The sequence below is a fragment of the Tachypleus tridentatus genome, chromosome 9 (genome assembly GCF_004210375.1).
Source record: "Tachypleus tridentatus isolate NWPU-2018 chromosome 9, ASM421037v1, whole genome shotgun sequence".
Classification (NCBI taxonomy): domain Eukaryota; kingdom Metazoa; phylum Arthropoda; class Merostomata; order Xiphosura; family Limulidae; genus Tachypleus; species Tachypleus tridentatus.
This window is the reverse complement of record NC_134833.1, coordinates 101,511,606-101,522,354: the sequence shown is the minus strand read 5'-3', so window position 1 is coordinate 101,522,354 and position 10,749 is coordinate 101,511,606.

Below are 10,749 nucleotides of genomic sequence, written 5' to 3'. Positions count from 1 at the left end.
CGACCTTTTGTTTCTGAGTCAGTTCGACTGTTCTTGCTGTTGAGACACTTGTAATTTAGTTCCTGTAATAAGACTTAGTTCAAATCATTATAAACTTCTCGTTTTCTCATCGTAACGACAAATAATGCTCATACAATTTACAGTCTGTATTTATAGACCGTTAATGGTTTTATCTCTGTAAGATTCAAATATTTACTTCTATAGATAGGGCTAAAGAATGGTAAAATTAAGAGTATTTTCTAACCTAAACAACATCTTATACACACAATTCTAAACTGTAAACAAGAGGGTAGGTAACTGGTCAACAGTCGCCACCTATAATAAATAGTCTTAACTGAATACTTATATTATTAGCATTGTCATGATTGAAATAAATACTTATTTCTTTCTTCCATAACTAGTTAAGAACATATCTCTACTAAGGTATATTATTATAATTATTTTCATAACACTTTCGTAACCTCTGTTTTTTGGATACTCAACTTACATGTTCTACATCAGATAACCTGAATATTGCAAAGCTACATACAACTCGAAACCAAAAACTTCGGATTTCCAACTCTGATATGTTATAAATTGTTGGTCTGCCATGTGCACGAAGTTGAAAGTTTAAAATGTAGTGCTGAAAAGAACTGGTAGTCATATGTATATCTCTGGTGTAAGAAAAGCGTTTCATTAGAGTTTTAGAATAACAAGAACTTGTGAGATCAAAATATGTTAATTAGCAAAACAACACCTTAAAACTACATGGGAACTACATGTTTTAGCAACGTCAGCTTTCAATAACCAAGTTAACTTTAGTACTAAGATTTTTTTTTACTCAATGGAACCTCAGATTTGTTGAGGTTGAAAATGTTCCTTAGAAAGTTTTTAACAACTTTGTTTTCGACTGCGAAATAAATAATGTCAAGATAAAATACGTTGAGGCAAGTATAAAAATAATGCAGTAGTAATTACCTTCTTTATAGATAAAAGGTTTAGGTGTTTTCAATTTACCATTTGCTTAATGAGATAGTGTGAAAACAATAACTTTTAGTAACGTGCAAGCTTTGAGTTTCGCCAGTGTAATGTCTTTTTTCAGCACTAAATGTTTAAAATCCAATATAAAGAAATGACTTAGAAGAAAATAAATTGAACAAGTCGTCACCGCTAATGTAGTTATACATTCATTTGCTCAACAACAGAGGACTTTTACGCTCTTGTTACTCTTGTGATAGTGTTAGTGGTTTACAGAAACAAATAAAATAGAATATGAGTCAAAGCCTCACGTTCATGCAGAGGTAACATACTTTATTTTTCTAAATGTTCTTAAAGAAAATGACTGATATATAAATAAAAATAGATAGTGTCAACAATAACGGTGTAACCCAGTTAGTGAAGCACTAAGGTAACTTTGTACGTGGCTTCCCTTCAGTTTCAAGAAGTTTCTTGTTTTATTTTCCAAAACGTGGGTCTTCTTCCACAACCTATCGTGTTTCCTTAAACAACTTCTCAGAATGTTTCTATTAGCTACGTTGACGCAGTGAAAAAACTAGGTCAGAATATAAGAATAAATGTGTTTGTGTCACTAGATCAAAGTTAACTAAAACATACTCGATAATGTGTCAAGAAAACAGAGAACTTGAGCACGATCGTATCTAGGTGTGTTATTTTTTTGTTTGTTTTGTCTTTCGAACAACTGCGAATGCGTTACTTATAACTAGCTGGCTACGTGATAGGGTATAGTTATTTTACACTACGAAGTATGTTGAGCTGATACGAGAAACTCATGTTTACGCCTTTGTAATGGCATTACTTATTTTTAACGATTGGCAGAGATTCTCATGAGTAAAACTGAAGGAAAAAAGTGAAAGAAAAACAAACACTGAATTGGGTGGAATACTTAGAAAATAAGAAGCGAGAGGTGAGAAAGCTGGTGCAGGCAGCAAGAATTCTATATATATCAATACCACAAACATCTATGTGCTTATCTGTTTGTCTGTTATTTAACTACTTCTAGGCCGCTGAGCCAATCATAACCAAACATTGTGGGAAAATAGTTTGGAACAACGGACATGCTATTGAGGACAAGCAACTCTTTCTACTTTCTGTTATTAATGTTGTTGAGCATTTATTATCTTCAACATAAGGTAACATGAATTAAATTCATAAATGACGTTACATCCTTACATTATATTCAACTTTATTCAATTTTCTGTAACAAAACATACACACAATGTAGGAGAGGGCAAACAAACGTTTTAAATATATCAGAGAGTACGCTAGCATTCTCTGTAGGGTAGAGCAATGAAAAACATGGCCGTCACAGTTGCAATAATACATAAACTCTTGTTCGCAATTATCATAAATTTAATATATGTAAGTAACTTCTAAGTTATAATTCTAATATCCGGTTATTTGAAATATTAATAAGTAACTTACGTAACGTAATAAATTGGAGATTCGTCAGAAATAAATTATAATACGTAATACTGGTTCTATAACTTAGACATTGATTACGATAGTTTGCAGATGGAAATTATTAATTAAAGTATCTTAAATTTGCTTCCAATATTAGAATAGGCCTGTATAAAAGACAAGTGGGAGTTTCTGGTAATGTCATTTGCCCTGCGTATTGTGTAGGCTACTTTTGGTGATGGAACTCGATTAATGAGGTTTACAATAAAAGATATGTCTGATATTTGTTAATAATATATTAATCTTCGACTGCACATTTTACACTACTGTTGAAATCCTAGGAGTAGTATTTCAGAAAATAGGAAGAGTAGAATTAAAACTCAAACCAGAAAATAAGTGTACTTATGTATACATAAGTAGATTTGTTTGTTTGCAATTAAACACAAAACTACACAATGGGCTATATGTGCTCTGCCCACCACAGGTATCGAAACCCGGATTCTACCGTTGTACGTTTGCAGAAATAGCGCTGTACCGCTAGGGGCACATAGATAGATTGTTTTTTTCAGGGATGCAGTTAGTAGGAATGTTTAAAACATTACGAGCTGCAACATAACCTAAAACTGAAACAAACATTTGAAATTTCATCCCTCAGATGTTAGATTATCAACATTTTGGCTAACTTTTCTGAGGTATCAGCATTATCATCTACACATATTACAGATGATTCAAGTTTTATCAGGACTGAACATCATTAACAGTCATTCCAGTTATTAAAATGTATTTTATTTAATGTCCTGTTTGCTTTCCTAAATAAGATTGTTTATTTATTGTGCGTACAAATGCCGCTACTAATAAAGTTTGAGTAATGTTAATACAGGTAAAATATGGTATAAGTGTGTAATCGCATATGTAACTTATATACTGATCACTGTTAATTGACATTATTTTATAAGTACAAGACAACTGACTTTAGTTCTAGCTTTCTGAAATAATTTCTATTTCAAACGACTCGTGAAGAACCAGAAGATATGCTATCGTATTGAGTAATAATGACACAAAAGCAAAACATCAGTGATGTAAAAAATGAAAGTGCTAATGGACTAAATTCTTTGTCCATTTCCAAAATGGATTTTCAGGTGAGAAAATCTAAAGCTGCAATGAAATTTAAAATTGTTGAAACATTATATAATAATTAGCCCTGAAGGTACCAAACCTAACTAATAAAATATCTGTTTGAGCAGTTAAAGAATCTAGATGTAACTTCGATTCTACTCGTTCTAGAGCAGCTTGAAGCTTTTATAATATATGAAATATGGTGCAGAGCAACGTAACCTATGACCTTTGTATAAATAAGTATAAATAATAAAAAATAAGAGTGGAGTACTTTATCATTCCTATAACTTATACAAACATGATTTAGCAAACGGTTTCTAAAGCTCTCAGATAAAATATACGTCATGATTTAAATATCCCAAGAATCAAGGAAGACCAGGGCGTGTCTTGAGCTATGACCAGCCTGTAGCGATTGTTTTATTTATTCTATTAACACAGCGATGTAGAAAGGTGATATATGACTTTCAGGTGACACACTAGCCATGTCATGTTAACCTATAGCAGAGAATAATACATTTTTCAATGCAGAAAACAGCCATAGATACTTTGTTTAATATTATAGTACTTGTATGCTCTTAAGTAAGAACAAAGCATAAACCAACTTATGGCTAAAAGTAGAGAATAAGTGTTTGAGTTATCACTCATAAGACCAATGACAAGAGAGAGTAACCACCTCTTCTCTCGAGTTGTCACTCATAAGACCAATCACAACAGAGAGTAACTACTCCTTCTCTTGAGTTGTCACTCATAAGACCAATCACAACAGAGAGTATCTACCCCTTCTCTTGAGTTGTCACTCATAAGACCAATCACAACAGAGAGTAACTACCCCTTCTCTTGAGTTGTCACTCATAAGACCAATTACAACAGAGAGTAACCACCTCTTTTCTTTTATATGATATAGAAGATTGTCATTGAAAGTATGATTTAACATTTTATTTGAATTTAACAATGGTTAAAAATGATTTCACACGAATTAGAGATTGCTAATATACCAGTGTACATTGCACCTAAATTTTAGTGTGCAACTGCTACGTTATTATTAAGTTCTCAAATTGTTAGAAGCGTTCCACATGAAAAATGGCTCTCACATAACAGGTAAATTGCAACTAATATCAAGACACAGGTATAACATTTTGATATGATGACCCTACTCGAACTCGGGTTCATTTTCAGATCCTGGTCCCAGTATGAGTGCATACAAATCCCTCTGTACCAGCACTTGAAATGAGATTAGGAGAGAAATAACTCGTTTTCATGTCAAAAGTGGAGTCACCAATTTTAGTTACCATGATGCAACTAGAAAAACCATTGTTAGTCGTTTTAATATACTAGACTTGTTCATCAGAGTCAAGATACACACAGAGGTTTCTTGACCAACTGAGGTCTGCACATATCAGAGTTGGCTATGGATTTAAGTCACCTGCATAATGTTTTATGCACACTCTGAAGTCGAAGGACAAATGACAAACTTCATTGATCATCCAAGAAATGGAGCGAGGCTAGCAAGAGGACATACACCACTTGTAGAAATAAAAATAATTCATCAACACCACCATTTTCAAGTAGGTGCTACAAAAAGTTCTAATCGTAAAGTGAATCAAATTTGGCAAAAGTGTAACGAAAGTTACCAATACATGAAATAAAGAGTTTATAAAAAACATATGCATCAAACAGCATATTGGCACAAAAACTACAAACAGAGAGGTAAATATAGGTGTAAACACAAAACTCAGTCAATGTTCCAGGAGGAACTGACGACAAAATAAATCTCTGATAGACCAAGCAAGATCTACTTACAATTATGAACCTCGTGAGAGAAATATCAGTTTTTGAGGAGGGTATTTTGTAATGGAGAGAATCTTCGCGATTATTTCTGCTAAGTGTAAACACAGAAACTGGTGGCAAACGCTATATTTTTATTGTGTCAAAACATATATTAAATGTAATTGTTAAAAGGAGAACACGTTTTCTTTTGCAGTAAAATAATCTTATTTTTAAGAAAGAAAACGAAGAAATTGTCACAGGATGAAATAAATGGAAAGATAAAGAAAGAAACGGTAAAATGTACAAAGGAAAATGAAAGTAAGAAAAATAAAATAGACTGTTCCAAGGAATGTACTTACACACACACACATATATATAATCTGTTTGTTGGTAACGAGGCTTGTATTTGCATGCGAAACTACTCGAAATATAAAAACATGTAAAACTGAGTAGCCTAATTTTATATATATGTGTGTTAAATCAATAAGGCTGTTAACTTATGATGGGTAAAAACAGATAGGTGAGCAAAATGTAATATTGTTTGTTTTATGTCAAAGCAATTGACGATATCTTTAGCCGTCCCTAATTTTTAGCTGCCGGCTAGAGAGAAGGCAACCTGTTGTTAGCACCAATCGTCAACTCTCAAGCTACGCTTTTACCTACAAATAAGTAAATTAACTGTCATTTTACACCACTCTTATGGCTAAAAGGAGGAGGATGTTTAGCGCTTAGTTTCTATTGTGAGTCGGTCGTCTTAGCCATCAGGCCCGAAAATGTAAGATAAGTATTGTAAGTTTATAATTCGAAAAGGAGTTAGATAAGTAAAATTACTAAAAGAGTAAACTGAGATAAAAATGTTAAAGACAAAAGCACACATATCTATAAATATGAAATAAATACAAGTAACATCCTTAGGAAAAGTTCCTATTCAATGTATCAACTGTAGTTTGTTCTTTAAATTTCCGTAGGTTCAAAGTCAAAACTGTGTAGAAATCGGACATAAAAGAGATGTTTCTTTTATTTCATCGAATCTTATGCTGTTTTCACGTGTGTGAGATCACATTTATAATAACTTGGAAAATTATAATGTTAGTAATAATTACAATTTATAACATGTATTTTTTCCCTTTTGCTTGATAAAGTAGTGAGGTAGAAGGTCCGATGCACTAGAGCCGAATTTGTATTTCAAATATGGAATATTGAAATTAAGAGGAAACTCTTCTGGGACGCGAAAAGAGTTTTAATCGTTAGGGAATGACACACATTTTTTGTTTACATAGTTACGCCACTCGTGTTAAGGAATTCTATTGGAAATTCCTCATTAATTTATTTACAAGTATGAAGAATTCACAAGAAATCGTTTGCTTCTTTTGTGAAGTTTATTATGTGCATGTATAGAAATGCAAATAGTTAACTACATGTAGTAGTTTATTCGAAATATTTTGCCAGAATAATTGAACACTGTAAAGTACATGTTTTGTTTTCACATTTTAATTTTGTACTTCGTTTTATTTGTTGTTACTTTTAACTGTTGGCTAGTGCACTGCACAGTTATTGAATTTTGGGTACTAGTGTAGTATCTTCTTGGAATAATCTGTTTTATTAGATTTTGATGTATTAGAATAGAATCAGGTTAGTTTCGATTAGACTGTTTTTAGAATAGTCTGTTTCTCTTTAGTTTTTATGTGTTAAGATAGAATCAGGTTAGGTTCGATTAGACTGTTTTTAGAATAGTCTGTTTCTCTTTAGTTTTTTATGTGTTAAGATAGAATCAGGTTAGGTTCGATTAGACTGTTTTTAGAATAGACTGTTTCTCTTTTCTTTTCATGCTACTAAGATAGACTATGTTAGAGCTAGTAACATTTGTGTACAGATTAATGTATTTGAGATTAGCCCGGCATAGCCAGGAGGATAGAACACTCGACTCGTAATGTGAGGGTCGCGGGTTCGAATTCCCGTCACATCAAGCACGCTCAACCTTTCAACGGTGTTATAATGTGCGGTCAATCCTCTATTCGTAAGTAAAAGAGAAGTCCAAGAGTTGGCGGTGTGTGGTGATTACTAGCTGCCTTCCCTCTAGTCTTACACTGTGTAGCTTTGTGCGAAATTCAAAACAAACCAAACCTTTTGACTCTTGTGTAATTTGTTATTTCCCTTATTACCGTTCAGTTGTTTTTTATCTTACATTTTCCTGTAAAAGTATTTCTAACACACAATTCTTGTGCTCTACAGAGAAACCCTTTTAAACTGTTCGTTGTGTTCTTTGTGATCCTTTGTTTCATACAATATGTTTATTATTTTATATTTTACTTGTTTAGAGATTGTTTTCGGTTGTGAATAAAGGGAAAATTATACTTTCTATAAAGGGAACTGTGAAGTTATACATAATATGTGCCTAAGGACGAAATTTAGTTTTGAATTCTCAGATTCGTGTTTAAAGGTTGATATAATTTTATAATTGTAAGTTAAGTACAGCTGTCAAACACTCGTGACTCCAGTGAGAGTAGGATAGTACTTAATTACTTCCTTATGCACCATTAAAGCTATCGTCAATCCCACATACGTCTAACTATCTGAAATTTATTCTTTACCATAGTTCTATAATCAATCATCCTAATCAGTAGACATCTTTGAGAATCGTAACTTTATTGCAGAGAATTTAAGTACCGTGCTACTCCAGTAGTTCATGGAAAATAATCAGCGACATTAATAATCTGTTGGCCACTCTTCGTCCAGTTGTCATAAGTAAATACAAAGATTACTCTCGCCCAGTTTGAGCCCCACTGAGCTTAAGAAAAGGTTATTATGTTTAATAGGGCTTATACTGATCCTAACGTGAGCTGATTTTTAACATGTTCTCATTTCAGTCGTCTTATTTTATCTAATAAGTTAATTTCGCATTCAGATACTTTAACAGCCTACTAACGTGTTTTAGTTCATATTTGCAATTGTTATCAATTTGTTGTTGTTGTTCTTTACAGATTCACTATTCTTCACGGTTTCATTATAACACAAGTGTTCCATTATTTACAACACAGTCCATTGCTATTATTGTTTGTTTGCGTGACTAGTTAATAAACGTATTCGATTTTATTTTATTTTTACTTTTTGTACATCTTTTGAATTTGAGGACGGGAATTACAATAGAAGGAGTATCTTCGCTGTTACCCGGACATAATTATTTAAAAATACGCTGTGTCAGTTGGTAACTACAGACTTATAAAATATCGTTATTTAAATTATAAACGAGACCCCGCTTACTAATATTTTGTGTAACGATTTATTCCATACTATGAAATAATTTACACTATCGTTTAAATGTGTATATGATGATGGAAAAGTAATTTTCATTTTCGATTAACCTTTTATATAAGCTGAACAAACTTTGTTTATCTGTTTGTTGTTTTTCTTAAATTTTGGGTAAAGCTACATGAAGACTATCTGCGCTAGCCGTTCCTAATATTCCACTCTAAGACTAGATGGAAGGCAACTAGTCATCACCATCCACCGCCAACTCTTGGGCTTATCTTTTACCAATGCATAGTTGGGTTGAACGTCACTTTGTAACGCCTCCACGGATGAAAGGACGAGCATACTTGGTATGATGAGGATTCGAATCCGCGATATTTTTTATACGTTAGATATTATTTTATATATATATATTTAAACACTGGACGATATCGCATGGAACAGATGCTTGAACGAATTGCACCGATATCGTTAAAGTTGATTATTGTGAACTACATATTTATAAAACATATTACAAAAACGGCTATTGTCAAAGGTATTAGCTGCAAGTATGAAGTGTAAATGTTTTTGGCTCATCCCTCAAGTAATAAATGGATGTTAAAATTGATTAAATATTTCTGAAACACAGTGAATATGATTTCCAATGATCTGCTTGAATTAAGAATCACACTATTAATAAATACGTTTGTTTTCCTGTCATAAAAATCAGAATCACTTTCTAATAATAAACATTCAACCACAACATTCATGGGCCAGTAAACATCGTATAAACATTACAGAGAGCATAAACGAGTTCCCAGAACACGAACACTTTAGCCACTAGATCAAGAGTCACCAAACTTTTTTCACAGGGGGCCAGATTACTTGGGGAATGTGAAGCGCGGGCCGCATGATCATTATGTTCAATACCCATAATCTAGAACGAAAGATCTCTGTAAAAGACTTAACACTAAGTTTAAGATGCCACATTAGCCATGTAGGAGTAGCATGCAATACACACATATAATAAAAAACAAACAGAAATACAACCAACATTTTTATTTACCAAAAGGTTATCAAAAAAAGTGAGATTAGCAAAAAACAATTGTCACATCGCACATGGTGAGTACATATCTGAATTTCATTAAGCCGCAAAAAAGTTAGTGAGATTTATGAAATTGGCGTTGGGCTTTCAAAATATCTTCAATGTTAGCTTTTGAATTGCTGCATCCAATCATTAGAATTGCTCTCAAATGTTCATCAGTCAACCTTCATCGATGTTCTGACTTCACATACTTCATTTTTGAAAATGCTTGTTTACAGACATAAGTTGTTCCAAACACTGATGCCATACCAGATACGAACTGCTTCAGCTTTGGACAATCATCTTCAGGTATGCAGCTGTAAAGTTGAATTAGTTTGCGTCCCTGTGTCTTGCTTTCAACAAGTCATTTCCTTGCAAATCGATAACCTCCAGCTGAAGTTCCACTGGCACGTCATCAATGACACAATCAAAAGAATTCTGAAAAAGAAGAATGTCACTTTCGATTCTGTCGAGATCCAAAAATATCTCTAAAATGCTTATTTAAATCACCAATAATCTTTTTCTGAAACTTCAGGTTGATATATTCTGTGATTCCAGCATGAAACTCATTGAAACACTGAAAATGAGAGAGGTTTGCTCCTTCCAAATGTGCTTCGAACAATGACAGCTTTCTCCGAAATTCTTTAATGATTCTATAGAGATCACAGACAAGGTTCTCTTCTTATGAAGTTTCAAGTTCAATTGATTCATGTGGGATGTGATGTCAACCAAAAATGACAACTTTGACAACCAGGTTGGATCCGACAGAAGTGGATCGGCTCTATATTTATCGATAAAAAATATATCTATTTCTCTTTTCAGCATATAAAAATGAGACAAGACTTTACCGCAGCTGAGCCACCTCACCGCCGTGTGATAAGGCAAGTCTCAGAAATCCGAATCAATTTCTTCAAGAAACGCCTTGCTGGTAAAATTTTCATTTTAATCCTTTGTTCAGTGTTTGGATTTTGTAAACATTTTTATGATACATCACTTTGCTTATAATGTCAAATGTATAATTAAACTCACAGGCATATTACACCTCAATCTCATTGTGTTAATAAGAGGCCTTCTTACTGATAACAGTTTTTTTAGATGTTGAAAGGTATAAGAAAAATGTAACTGTCTGAAATATGAATTAGTGAGAGAAACAATAA